At 28.4% G+C, this 16133-nt stretch overlaps 1 long non-coding RNA gene across 1 annotated transcript; it reads left to right on the top strand.

Annotated features, from left to right (window-relative positions):
* The first annotated feature begins 20 nt into the window (after positions 1-20).
* Positions 21-11111, top strand: LOC128982395 (uncharacterized). Its single transcript, XR_008489662.1, has 2 exons — positions 21-533; positions 10950-11111. It is a non-coding gene; the product is annotated as an uncharacterized LOC128982395 (long non-coding RNA).
* Positions 11112-16133: the final 5022 nt, after the last annotated feature.

Below are 16133 nucleotides of genomic sequence, written 5' to 3'. Positions count from 1 at the left end.
AGACCAGGGTCTCAGTGGAAAATACACAAAAAAAAAGTCAGTACCTTGATGTTGGACCGCCTAAATGGCCAGTACATGCAGTGGGAAGACTTTAAAGTGTGTTAGTACACGCCTGTGTCTTTTGCTATACTCTGAGAATCACTGTTAATGACAAACGGAATTGATTACATAGACCCAGCAAAATTACATATTTATTTTCTGTATTAGGCCTACTTAAAGATATTACTATTATGTTTTCATTGTCCATTACACTGCAAACTGAGTTTTTAACTCATCAACCAAATAATATTAAATGTTAAATGCAATAATTTTAATGTCAATGACTACATTCTTTATATAGGAGTTCATTAAGTTGTATACAATTAAACCTTGAAAATAATGATTTATCTTTACCTTGTGTGTTTATAGATCTGGGTGCAATTTCTATACATTTCTTCATTGAATATGGAGAACACTTCAATTCTTACCTAGGCAGCATGATGTACAGAGTCTGTGATAGACATCTACAACCTGTCAACTCACCAGATTCATCTGTAAGTAATTTTTATTCAAATTTAAAAATAGTAATTGATTAATATAACATGACATCTTCAACATACAGTAAAACTGCAGCATTAATCAATTATAGTACTTGATTAGGGATAATGTTAGACTTTTTAGTTATGTTAGGGGCGGTTTGGGAGCTCAAGCCTAGCTAATATGTGCCTAGTGTTAAACATACCTAACTTTAGTCCCCGGACAAGAAACCAGGCTTGGGAGCTCATGTCTAAGTTGAAATGGTCATAGATCATAGTCATGACTAAGTTACAGCGCAGCTAGATGGACAGGGAATCGTGGGGAATTTAGGTTTTGATGTTGGTAATGGCCACTGCAGAGCATATTACTGTTGACAACAACAAATGATGAACAATTGAAGATGGATACAATTTTATCTTGGTATATCAACGGTGGCTAATTAGTAGACTATGGTTTAAGTTTCTGCATTATACCATTGCAAAAATTTAGTTTTGTAAGATCATTGATTTACATCTCAATGATGGCTATGTTTTATCTCTGGTACTACACCTTATAAATATGTACAGAGTAGCATAGGCTTCTGAAAATCAATATGATTTCTTTCAGAGATCAAAAACATTAGGTAGCCTAATCATTTAACAAAGATTACTCAGTGTGTGGAACAGTAACATCTGAAACTCGGTTTCATGCAATAAAAAGTTTTAAAATTAAACAGCAATTTCCCTGTATAATATATAGGTATTGACAGAAATAAAATAAAAAATATTTTGTAATTGCGGAGGTTATGATAATATGAAGCAAATGTATATCTGTTAATACTTACAAAAGAATTGTTGTAAATTAAAAAAAAATTTAACATGACACTCTTTTATTTAACTTCCCTATAGTGAAGTAGCTATTACCATAGGCAGCACTTAGTTCCGGGACCAATATACTTTTCCATTTTGATGTCCCTAGAGGCCAAAAACATTTCCTATTCATTCATCCCTATTTGTTCAAGTGTTTATATATGTATAGCCTATATATTATATACACGTCCATAAATGTGACAAATTGAGTAATTTTTGTCTGATTTTGATAAAATTTGGCATGAAAGTGTTAGGCATGATAAACCCTAATAATTTCACAAACCAGCATGATCAGATCATGGAAACCCGGGGTTTTATGGGATGAAAATAGTTTTTTTCTCAATTTTAACCCCTAAAACATAAATCTTTATCTTTAAAATATTTTAAAGAGTATAAAAAACAAATATTGAATAGTTTGGATTACAGAACATATTGTTGTTTACATAGCAAAGCTAGGGAAAAGTGAAAATTGCTTTATAAAGTAAAATACAGTGGTTATTTAATACAGTATTAAACATAAGGAATAAACAGTAGGCCTACTATAAATTACAATTTAAATAACTACAGTGCATATATCAATAAATACAGTATACATACAATAAAAAACTACTGTACTGTGTATAGAGTACAGCAATGAAGCATTCGGATTAGTGGATGTTCAGATTACAGGGGTTTGGATTAAAGAGGTTCTACTGTATCTTAAAATGTTTTGTATGGTTATTGGCTACAAAGACTATTCAAAAAATTTTTAATATAAAATTCCCATGTGATTCTCATGGAGAATAAGTTAACTGTTGTAGTTTTGTAGTTTATGGATATATTTTGATGAATCTTGGCAAATTTATTTATTTTATATAAAACTGTTAATATTTTGGTAAAAAACACTTTATTGCCCTCCCTGTAGTAGTATACCTACACATAGGTAGTTTTAGTTACTTGTTAAACCTAAAGCTATTTAAATAAATTTAATTGAAAGTCTTATTAGGTTATTGGATATTCACTTAATCTTTAGGTTTTCTGTGGTGGGAATATTGATTTACTGTACCAGTATATATTTTTTTATACTTCAAATAATCTAGGTACTACATTTTGATGTAACTAGTACTTGTCAATGACACTGAACTGAGCTCAATCACAACACAATTAAAAGTAAATTATTATGACTGTAAGCTATTTGCAGTTTTTTATATTTTGTTTATTATCTCTTCAATCTTTTGTAAGGGATGAGTGGGGGGGGGGTATGTGTGGTTGCTAATTTTTTCCTAGCTAATAAAATATTTATAATTAAGGTATGGATGCTTATAACCAAATCTCATTTGAAATAAATTCTATTCAGGCTCTATATTTTTATTGAAGTTAACAGTAAAAACAAAAACAAAATAATATTTCATTAAATTACTTCATGCAAGATTTTCTTTTATTTTGAACAAGAGAAACCTAAAAAAAAACTTTTATCAAATATACTTTAAGGGTAATGAAATTATTCAGAATTTAATAACAAATTCCAATATAACATTCTTTTACTTAATATGTAAACAACTAACTTGTTAATGAGGTAATACCAGCATGATATTAACTTAAACCTACCCCCTGGTAGGACTAAAGTTGGGGACTAATCTCACTGATTTTTATAACGAAAACATATCTCTTAGTTCTGAAATTGGTCTCCCAAACCCACCGAGACTATCTCTTAGACTAGCACCTAAGTCTACTTGACTCCCAAATCAACAATATTTAGGCACATGATTATCCTTGTACAAGTTAGGTGCATGTCTAACTGAAATTGAGCTTACAAACCTGTTTTCAAGGCAGCAGCCTAAAATGCCAGAAATATCTGGATTTAGTCACAGACTAGCACTAATACCAAGCTCTTAAACCACCCCTTAAAGTTGAAATAAATTATTTTCAAGATTAAAGAAACTATTCAAAATTAGACAACAGGTTTGCTGAGATTATTAAGCTTTTAATCATTAATTTATCTTGAGAAAGTTTCCAGATGAGGTTCATTAAGTCCAAAAGTAAAATATTAAATAAGCATAGTAATCTTATCTGAAAAAATTATCAACAAAAACCACATATTAGTTATATATATGGTGTACAGTTTACCTTACATCTAATTATACTATAATTTTTTTAAGATTTTACTATTTGTCTAGTCATCATAGGATAGAAACCCTTAACTTAAACACTTACCTATTATTCTATAATTGCCACAATTTTAATGTAAAGAATTGCCTTACATATGCATATGGATGTTTAAACACTGATATATTGAAACGTAGAAATTAGCTAACTCAGGAACTTTCTAACTCTGGAACTGGCTAACCATCTCAGTCAAGAATTGGCTAAATCCAGAACCTGCTAACTCAATTTTGTCTTGTAATGGAATTCACTAACTCTGGAAGCTGCTAACCTGGCCATGCCCACTGCATGGAGCATTGCCAACCTTGTATGATGAAATAATGAAATGTATTTTTTATTTAACTGTACAACGGCCAATTAAATATTTATGATTTTGATTTTTAGTATAAATTCCATCAGTATTATAGGAAAATAATAGAATATGAAAAATATTGAACATTGAGCTTAATTAGTACCAAATAATTAAACTTCTATGAAATTAAGCTAAAATACACACAAGTTCTCAAACATGGAAAACAAATGTAATCATAATGTTGTAATAAACCAAAACTATTAATTAATACAGTCATCAACTATCTTAACTTTCATAACTAATTCATAGATTTAAAATTAAAAGTTTAACGTTGAATCATCCAACTTACATGTAAAAATATAACATAGACTACGTTTCACTGTCTATGTTATGTATAGTCCCGGGTCCAAGCCATCCAACCTTGTTAAACAAAAGCAGCCAGTTATGAGTCTAGTGTTTGACGGAGAACATTATTACTTGCTGAGCATGGTCTGTAAATACAATAGAAATCTGTTTTTGCAACCGCTCTTTAGTTTGGGTGCACTCAGATTTTTTGCAGATTTTTAAGTTCACACTTGCCTTTATATTAGGTTTGCACTTGTATTTAGTCATGTTTAGACTTTTTATGTATTTAAATGTTTGTTTTTTAGATTAAATTTTGTAAATGTGTAAATTGTTTTTTAGGTTGGTTATAAATTTCCTCGTAAAATCCCCATCTGGCAATCTCAAAAATCTACTTTTTGTCCCATCTTTTTCCCTCCATTTGACAATACAATTCCAATGGGACTAACTATGTTCCAAGTAGTGCTGCTATCTGTGGGTATTTAGCAAACTATGTCAACTCTCATTGTAAAGCAGGACATCACCACATGTTATTTGCAATTCATCAGACCAAAATTAAAAAGCCAATTCTATGCGGCAATCGGGCTTGTTCTACACTGAGGGCAGCGCTGCACTGGGGATATACCCGCCATTTGACGTGCCATAGCAAATGTGTTAAAACACCATTTAACTAAATAAAACATTCTAATTATAACTAATAACACATCCCCTAGTTATATAATCAAAAAATAAAGAACAAATCATGAAGTTAACTATAAAATAATAGAAACATAATTTCATCAGCACTAGTAATCAGTGTCACTAGACATAACCTAGACAAGAAAAACAAGCTTCAAATTTTACAATGGGATGTAAAGTTTACTTGTGTTGGTTAGTCTATGGTAAAACTGTAATACATTTTCCATCCTAATTATAAAAATAATATTAAATATACTTCTAAATATATTTATTTTATTGACTATGTTACTCTTACTCCTAATTATTTATAGGATACAGCATTATGATACTGATACAATCATAGGTACTACACTTTTGACAACACTGGCCAAAAATTTTCATGCTTAGCTCCTATTGGATGGTGCATGAGGCTTCTAATTAGGAGTTAGTGAGTTTCACTGAGATACTGAGTTAGCAGTTTCTATTGAGGATAGAATTCACTAACCTAGCTCTAGAGTGGGTTAGTGGGTTCTGGAGTTAGCTAATTCCAAAACTGAACAAGTTCTCATCAACCAAATTTAAAGATAGAGCATTTAATATGGGGTTAGTGAGTTCTAGAGTTAACTATTTGAATCAAAGAAAGTAGAAATACTAAGACACTTTCTAGCAACTAAAAATTATAAATTAATATGTGATTTAAAATTAACTAAATTGTCAAATTCTTAAACACACAATGAACTAGTAGACCTAGATGATAGTATTATATCACACAAAATTAGTCTAGCCTACAATGAGATAATCCAGGATTCTAACGTGTTCATAAATTATTAATCATTTAGAATTTTATTGGCTCAGATTATATATACAACAATACTGACAATGTTTAACATACGGTTTTCTAGTTATTATTATAGCCACTTGGAAAGTATACAAAAGTTTTGTTCTTGTACTTGTTTAACACCAAAGTAACATTTAGAATTTTATTGGCTCAGATTATATATACAACAATACTGACAATGTTTAACATATGGTTTTCTAGTTATTATTATAGCCACTTAGAAAGTATACAAAAGTATACAAAAGTTTTGTTCTTGTACTTGTTTAACACCAAAGTAAAACATACCCTAATAATTAATAATAATTAAATAATTAAACCCTAATACTGTAAATAGCTTAGTTAATCACCAAACGTCCATAAGTAATTTCTATTTAAATTTGAAAATAATAATTGATTAATGTAACATGACGTCTTCAACATACAGTAAAACTAAACAATAAACATTTACAGTGCTTGATTACCCCAAAGCTTTGTTTTAGATTAAATCTACACTTACTTGTGTACACAGAATCCTACCTTGATTTAAAAACTCAAATTTATATGAATTTTGTCAAGTTTTCTCCCAATGTTTATCATAAAATTACCTACAAAAATATTAAATAACAAACAGCTGTTAAATTAAGATTATTTATTCTAGTTGTCACTGATATATTTACAAATGCCACAACTATTTCTAATCAGCAGAGGCTATTCATATGTCAGACATACACCACTACTGCACACATCTGTTCTAAATAGTGCCATATTACATTCCTAATCCAGTTACTTTTATAACTCTGATTCACTATATTTTCCCCAGTTATCAAAACTCAAGAACAATAGTTTCACTTGCGATTAATTAAACCGGTTAAGTAAGGCACACAATTTTTATCTCACTTGGCTTGGATGTATTAATAAAAATATTGGCAAAAAATTTTATAAAAATTAAACAAAATTGGGTTTTTAATAGTTTGTTATTTTATTTTCAATTTCAAAGAAGGGAGGCCAAGTTTTTATAGCCAAAAACACTCTCACTAATCCAGTAAATATAGAAAAATGATTTGAACCTTGATTAGTACTCTAGTTTTCTAGGAATAGGCTGCAGAAAATTATATTTTGGTGTCACAGACAGAATGGACAGACAAACAAACAAACAGACAGACAAAAATTGAGATAAACTTGTTTTGGCTTTTTAGGGTATAAAATGTAAAAATAACCAAAAACTACATCATTGCTTAGGTGTACAATCTAAAAATGGTTTTAAAACATGTAACATTATTGCTAAAAAATTTAACACATTTTAGAATTAGGCAACTATTTACTAGTAGGCCTACAATGTTTTGGTTCAAACTATTAGGCCTAGATAACAACTTAGTCTATGTTATCATATTTGTACACGTAAGTTGGACGGTTCAATGACAAACATTTCATTTTAAATATATAAATTAGTTATGAAAGTTACGATGGTTGATGACTGTATTAATTAATGATTTTGGTTTATTACAACATTACGATTAAATCTGTTTTCTGTATTTGAGAACTTGCATGTATTTTAGCTTAATTTCATAGAGGTTTAATTATTTAGTACCAATTAAACTGAATTTTCAATATTTTTTTCATATTCTATTATTTTCTTTTATACTGATAGCATTTATATTTAAGATTAAAATCATAAACATTGATGGCTGTTGTACAGTTAAACAAAAAAACACTTTTTCAAGATTTTTTTATTGTCTTTGAATTACTTTGGACTAGTTATCTGTTAAAAGTGGAATTGATAACAAAAAACAATAACCTTTACTGTATCTTCATTGTTACCGACATTTTGAAATACAGCAGTGTATGATTATTTTGTCGTACAAGGTTAACAATGCTCTGTGCAGTGGGTGCAGCCGGGTAAGCAACTTCCAGAGTTAGCAAATTCCGCCAAGACAAAATCCAGTTAGCGGGTTCTGGAGTTAGCCAATTCCTGACTGAGACGGTTAGCCAGTTCCAGAGTTAGCCAATTCCTACATCTCTGGTTTTGATTTTATTTGGTAATTACAATAGACAAGCTCCTGAGTCAAATGAGGGGGTATTATTCTAGGTGGATACAATTTCAGTCCATATAAATTTTAATCAAACATGGCAAATCTACTTCCTTTCAATTAAGCTATTAATATTTATTAAAAAATATAATTTATTACCTTATCTATAACAACAAACCTAGGTATATGGTCCTTGGTTCTTGTAAACTACATCTCTTTAAATATAACTATTTTGAACAAAAATAATTCCTTGTATTTTTACCGAGAAATTATAAACTGAATATATTACAAAAGTAAACAAACATTATAAAAACAATATACCATCATCATTTACATCAAAACTTTTTATTGGTTTACAGACTTCAATATTACCTCTTTTTTCAATCTTATAACACAGGATTTTAAAACAAATGAAATAGTAAATTATATATTTGATCTATTTCCACAACATAAACATATTAATGCTCCAAAAACTTGTCTATAAGGAACCTTTTTTGTCTCTGTCTTTGTTTTAACTTCCTTTTCTATCTATAAGTTTTCTAAACCAATTGAAGTTCTTCCACAGTTATAATCATTCATGTTGAATTTCTTTGTTTCTTTATGTAGCATGCTTGACTAAGTAATTGACTAAACTTGTTCCTTCAAAATTTCAAGTCCCAAGTAGTGTGAAACATTCATAGTTTTGATCTTGAATTCCTTATCTATAATTTGATAACATATAAAATAACTATAACTTTTCTTAACTCCTATTGAAAAGGGTATTAAAATCACTTTCTTTTAGACAGTTGCTAAATTTGTCATTCCATTTAACATGACACTTGTATTTCAAGTCATATAAACTTTCCTTCAACTTATAGTATTAACTAGGCTCATCCTCAAAACCCTCTGCTTGTATGTAAATTTCTTCTTCTAAATCATCATAAAGAAATACAGTTAGGACATAGAATTGTTTTAAAACATGTTTTTGTTTGCTACAATGTTTAACATTTATCTCACTGTCCCCATTTTAGCTATTGGACTAAATATTTTATTAAAATCTAGTGTCTTCATTATCATTTCTTTGTACTTACATTTAATCTTGTAAAGACTTATTTTCTGGAAGATATATATCAGGAATAATGTATTCATCTTTATCATCAAATCTTCCAATTATACATATATGTTTTTTTTGAAGAGTTGATTCATTATTTTTAGTTATACTAACTTTGTTTTTCCTAATATATTTTCTCTTTTTTGAAACTCTTTTCCAAACTAAATCTATTTCTTGTTGTGGAAAATTATTAATTAAAAATGAAATAAAGTTTTCAATTTGTAATACATAAATTGGATTTAAGTTTGAAAACTTTGACCTTACAATAAAAAATTTTAAAATATTTTCAATAATTTTCTTTTCCTCTTTAGATTTTAATGTTGACTCCATGTTTATATTAGAGCTCTAAAAAAGCTCTATTTTAATTACCTCTATTGCAACTAAAGTGATCTAAAATGCGTAGTAACTCTTATATCTGGATTTAATTTGTAAAATAAAACAATCAATGTACCATTGATATATCAAATTGATTAATATTTAAATTGTTATAACTTATGTTGTTAGTATTAAATATTGAATCATATTTCAACTAAATATGAAAATATAAATGCACTAAAATAATTGATTGCATAAACAAAATATATTTTTTCTGAATCAAATAAAATTGTAAGTCAAAAATTAAATATTATTAAACTAGGAATATACTTATTGTGCACATAGTTAAATAAATAAACTAAAAATAATAATTTCAATGTGCATAATTATAAATAAATAATTGAAAATTTAATTTAAACCTACATATAGGACAAGTATTATGGCTTTCCAGCCATTCAGCTATACATGTTTTACAAAATGTATGTTTACATTCTAAAATAATATTTTCTTCTGTTACTACCAAACATATTGGGCAGTCAATTCTGGTAAATAAACTAATATAAGTTAGGCAGATTTTATTTTGAACATTTTTACTTATTGAAATCCCCCTTGAAATATATATTTTAAAATCAATTAATCTATAAAATTTAATCAAATCACTTTCAGTTAGAATTTGACATTTTGAAATTGTAGGCCAATGTAATATATTTTTAAATATTTCTAAAAGAAAAGAGTCAAGTTTCTGGTAACCACTTATAAAAAAACCAAAATTCTTTCTATAACATTCTGGACCAGATTCCAATCTTGAATATATTAACATCATTTGGCCACGTGTTAAATTTTGATATTCCAATAGATTTTGCCAGATAAAATTTGTTTTATCATTCATCAATATCCATGTATTAAACTCAGTTGATAACTTTTTATTTTTCAATAATATATTTACATTAAGTTTATTATAATTTTTTAAAAGGTAGGGTTCAGGCACCTCTTGATAACAAATTAAAACATTCCAATCAATTTCATCTTGAAGCTGGTTAAGAACCATAGGAGTTAGGTTTTGGTTTTTAACCAAAAGAATAAAATCAAACTTGTTAAAATATTTTATAATAATTGTTGTAGGAACATTTTGAAATTTGATTAATTCATTAAAGTCTATCTTGTTTTCAAATGTTGTTATAAACCTTTCAGAAAAACATTCATTTTTATATAATTTTTTCCAATCTTGTTGAGACATTTGTAAAAGTCTCTGTTTAACAATGTTAAACTTTTCTTGTACTATGATTTGGAAACTTCCATCAGAAACCTCATTTTTCAAGGTATTATATAAATGATATATATCTGTTGGGTCATTCAAACTACTAACAAAATCAATAACACCTTTCTCTGTTTTTATTTCATTAACCATTTTCCAAATAATTTTTTTTCTATTAATAAGTGAATTAAATTCTACTCTTAAATTCCTTGCAAAATCTTTTAAATTATTTAATGTTAACCTTTCCATATCTAAATATAAGATGAACAAATAATATAAATACTTACTAGATTGTTTTAAATACTAAACAATAATAACCAACCAATGTTGATTACAAACTAATGCATTAACAAAAATATTAATCCTTTATATAGAGTGAGAAAAATAAAGAAACCTTTACTTTGGGCAAAGTATTATAAAAATACCACTTCTCTAAACCAATTATAATTATATTCATCAATACATCAATATATAAATTCTTAATAATTTGTCACTTTCAACCTATCCCTAATATGTAAACTTGACATAATATAATAGTGGCAGTTAATTTATTTAATTTAAATTTATTTATGTAGTATAAAGCCAAAGTATGTATACAATAGAAACAAGTATTATTCTGTTTTATTTTATCTTATATTATTTTAACAGGTTCAGTACCAGCCTGCTGTTATATCTGGGTTTAGAGTCTCCAGACACATGGGAGTAAATGTGAAGATTAATGTATTTACAAAAATTAGTATAATCTAGTAATTGTATAACTTTACCCTAGTGTTTATACTTATTTGAAATAAATTTTATATTTTTTGTGTTTTTTTCCCCCAATTTTAAATCCATCCAGCAGTTTATGTGTGATTGAACTTTAAACAAACACACATAAAGATGAGTCTGGTGTAGAGTATTCCATTTTATTTAAAAGATTATAAGTTATTTGAGTATTACCTGTTAATGTTTATTTATTTTCTGTTCTTTCATAATGCAATGGACCAATTTAAAATATTTTCCATTTATAATATCATGTATTTCCTGTTCAATCAATGGTATTTTCTTCTTAAATTTTTGCATTATTAGTTTTATCTATTCTTTACTACATTATAAAACTTGCTGTTCCAAATGGTAGGGAAGTGTAAATTCAGTAAAATATAGGGTAACTATTTACCATTAGTGTGACAAATAGACTCTATATGTTTTGTTCTAATTTTAAGTTATAGGAGATCTTCCCATCTAGCAGGCCTAAGCAGCAGTCTCCCTAGTGAACAGTGTTGTGAATTAAAATTTAAAATTAAGCTTAACAAGAAGCATTAATTAACTGGTCTAAAATATTTAGTGGGTGTAAGGTCTCAGGTATGGTATTAAAAACCTACAACCCAATCTTTGTTAAATTAAAAGGCACTTAGCCAAACACAAGGTGTTTTTTGTTTGTTTAATGGCCAGATTACTTTTTAATTAAAATCAACACCTTGTAACCAGTGTAGAGTCAGTGTTATATGTTCTATGTCCTGTTAAATAAATTATTTTCCTAATAGTATATTTATTAACCATTCATTTGTATCTGATTTATTCTTGTCTAATTTTTCTGTCTTTTGTCACACTATTGGTCATCCCTAAGAACTTTTTTAGTCATTTGCTAATCTCTGTGATGCAGTTTACTAAAATATAATTTCAATGAACAACTTAAAATAGGTTTAAAACAAAACAGTATAACACATATTAGTTACTTTCTTGTTAAAAGGAACATTCATTGTTATCAATTTTTTTTTCAATATATTTGTTTGCTACACAATCCATATCTTTCTGTTTTAAAATCTCCAAACACATTTAAATTACAAATTAAGGACTTAGATAACCTTGTTTTTGAAAAAATAAAAACTTATACTGAATTAGAAAATGAAACTAGTCTATTCTAAACTAACTTAACATAAAACAACTAAACTGGCTCTAGAAGCTATGTTAGTGTTTCAAAATTCTGTTTGATAACAGAAAAGATAAATCGGAAAAATGGCTATCAACTGGAATTTTGAAATGTTATAGTAAGTTTGGTTGGTAAAGTTAACTTGTAGTTTTGGAATTTTGAAATGTTATAGCAAGTTTGATTGGTAAAGTTAACTTGTAGTTTATACAGTTTATAACTGACTGATAAAAATACAGCCAGAATAGTATATTTTGCCCTATTCGACAGTCACTTGAGGAAAAAGTTGTGATTTTCTGGTCTCAACAACTATGGAGAAGATGACCTAGGTAAAAGGTATAGCCTACTTAATAGTTTCATTTAAATAGGCCTTTATATTTTTTTAATTGTTTGATACTGAACAATAATTATTTTTTATCCTTATTGTAGTTGCCAGCTGATAGGCTATGTTTCAATTTGTTATTATCAATTTATTGGATAGAAAAATAAAATATTAATATTCAAAAAGAAATCATCAATAATAATGAATGTTCTTTTTAACAAGAAAGTGCCCAATCTAGTTTTAAATCAAAAGTTACCTCATAAAAGCAGTCTTAATTAAATGAATGAATGAGATTTTCATGTTATATGGGTGTATATTAATAGACATCTGAAAGATATTCTTAATCAATATTTAATTAGATATCCATAGGACATAAATACACCTCTAAAATGATCTTTAGACAAATGTATACCTTTTTAGATGTTGATCAGACATATAATTTCAAATATTTTATAAATGTTTAGATTAATGTCTTATAAATATTTAAAGAACTCTACAGATATCTTTGGATATAAATAAACATAAATATTAAAATAAATAAAATAATAACATAAATAAAATAGATCCATCAGACATTCTGTGCTATCTGGGTTAGGAAGGCTTGTGCCATTTTATGTAAATTTGTATTTCCTGTTTATTCCCTCCTGAATTCCCACCAATATCCCACTATTACCCCATTGCATCTCATAACCATCATATTAACCACCCTGAGTTCTCCATCACTATTTCTCTCCAGCTACACAATTATATAGTAAAGAGAATTCAAACAGTTTATAAACAAAAATGTTGGTCCCCAATGTCATACATGACTAGATATCAACATAATTATCAAAGTTAATGTTAACTAAAACTTTTAATTTCTTCTTCTCAAATTTTTTTGCCATATTCAATATAAAATATTGGTAAATATTAATTTAATTCATATGAAATAAGTTGGAGGAATAAATCTTATATTGGTTTTTTTAACTATTCAGAAAACATGAACATTTACTTTATAGTCTCACAATGTATTGTAAAATTTACTGTCTTCCTCTGTTGAACTGATCTTTAACAACAAAGGGATATATTCTGTGCTAATTAAAATGTTTTCACACCTTTCAATTGAAAAATAGTTAGGACCTATAAAATCTAATACATGAAAGTCATTAACTAAATTTAGACACTCTAGTGAGGTTAATGCTAAATCTATTACCAATAAACCATTTTATTTTATAAATGTTAATTTACCACTAATATCAGAGGGTGTGTAGCCATTTAAAACTGTTAAGTTATAATTATCACAAAACTTTAGCACTTTCTTGCACCCCTGATGAGTTGCACCTTGGTTTTCAACGTCCTGTAGCTGTGGTGTTGTCACTGGACCCATACCAAGAAGGTGATATGTCTGACTATAATTATTTTACTCTCTTCACACCTTTAGTCATGGTGCATCAAAGTGTAAGTTTAGAATATAATCTTTCTAAAGGTATACAGATTATTTTATAACCAAAACCTTACAAAATGTGACTATTATAGTTGCACTACAAGTTGGAGGGTTAAGCTTTAATTTTCAAAAAGTCTAGCAGCTTATGTTAGAATTCTAAACTAGCTTTTGATTAAATCCATTTGCTTAAAATAACAAATGTAAACATTTATAACACAAGACCCAAATTTAACATGCATAGATACATTCAAAAATACCCATGAACTTTTAAAAAATTAATGTACAGTTGAATTTTTTTAGCTATAAGCAGTTGAGGTGAACCTATTTGGCTGTAGTGGATCATGTGTTTATTTACATCCGTTTCAATTGCGGATTACTCCTTTCCAATGCGCATGTGCAAACAAACTGTTCCATGGGAGCTGTGACAAGCGTTGGATGGATAGAACAGAACCGGTTTCGGTTAACTTCTCTTTGTTCTCCAAAGTCAACTCACTCACTAACTCTTTGTCTGATTCTACTTTACCACCACCACTACCCTCCTAGGCTTGGCTTCCTCCTCCTTGTTCTTAGCAGAGCCTTAGTTGGCAAGTCAAAACGGAGTAAACATAGGTAACTAATATTCTGAAATTAACAGCTAGACTGAAACCACCTATTAGGTCAGGCCAACTTCATCTCTGTGTTACAAGGAACCTAATTTCTCACATTCCTTTTTATTATTCAAAAAGCTTCATACAGTACCGGCCCTAATCACTACTTTATAAACAAGAGTGTTATTTACTTTATTCAGGCCTAAAGACCCAAACAATGTGAAGCAAAGGGCTTAGTTTCAGCACAAACTAAAAAATAAGTATCAATTGATTTGTAAATAATACTTAACTGGCATGGTATAACTTATATAATATTCGTTTCCATATTTTGAGATAAGCCTAGACTAGATTAGTTTACACCAATTAATCCATTAAAGTTCCAAGTTTAATTTGTAATCTATGTCTAGCTTTCAAATACATTACTGTAAAGTTTTTATTGAGACCTCACTAGATCCATAATTTTGAATTGTAATATAGCTGACTCAGAACATGGCGAGTTCAAAGTACAGTAGATTCTTTCAAACCAAGGCAGCAACTAAGGATAGTAAGTCAATATTAAAATTATTGAGATTTTAGAGGAGGGTTAAAATTATTGAGATTTTAGAGGAGGGAAGTTAGAAGGGTGCATAGATAGATATAGGTTAAAATAAGCAAAACAAGTAATAATGCTTTGGGCAACTCACCTACTTGTTCTGCCTAAGTACAATAACAATATATCATTGTATTATGCATAAAAAAGACTTTGTTATGTGTATCGGCATATTAACAAAAACACCATCTGTGGAGCCCTAGTTTTTAGTTGTGATGTGGGGGGAGGACTTGCACATTAGATATTGAGAGATATCCACAACAAATAAAACCAAACCAACAGATGAGCAAGAACCAGGAAGTAGACTAAATAAAAACAAAGCACATACTAATTGGTAAAAGTAACAACCTGTCCTGTGTGCTATATCACGCTATATTCAATTCATTGTAAACGTTGTAACAGATAAATCTCAAATCTGATATCACAGAACTACAGAATAGTTTACTTGCACATGTGCATTATGAGAAGAGTAATCTGCGATTGAAACGGATGTGTTTATTTGTGTCAAATTTTGAGGTTAAAAAATCAAAATAAACAAACTGGCATATATTCTTGGAATTGACAAGTTAAATATACTTTAAACTTACTCCAGCCTAATATGTTTTTATAAAAATACCTAGCAATTTAGATATAATTTACTGTTAGAGACATGATTTCTAATTCCAAATCAACTAATGAATAAGTTGTTACCATACTTAATTATTGTTTCAAATTATAGGTGATAATTACTTTGAAAACAGTTAATTATATAGTAAATTATATGAGTAGGCCCTAAATATTAAAATATTGAATCTTGTTGCATAAGTTAACTTGCATAAAATAACTGTTGAGATATACAGTAATGATGATTTATGTTTAGTTTTGAGATCTCTTATCATCTCATCTCAATAGACCCACATTTTGGGATCCAAGTTAGGGACCAGACTTAAATAATCTTAAGATGACGAGATAAATCTTTATAGACTAAGTTTTTGACCCATTTATACAGGGTGACACAAAGGAACC

This window comes from Macrosteles quadrilineatus, unplaced genomic scaffold, assembly GCF_028750875.1.
Source record: "Macrosteles quadrilineatus isolate MER2022 unplaced genomic scaffold, UCM_ALF_1.0 Scaffold_243__1_contigs__length_143693, whole genome shotgun sequence".
Lineage (NCBI taxonomy): Eukaryota > Metazoa > Arthropoda > Insecta > Hemiptera > Cicadellidae > Macrosteles > Macrosteles quadrilineatus.
The sequence above is the reverse complement of the archived record's forward strand: the minus strand, read 5'-3'. Positions and strand labels throughout refer to the sequence as shown.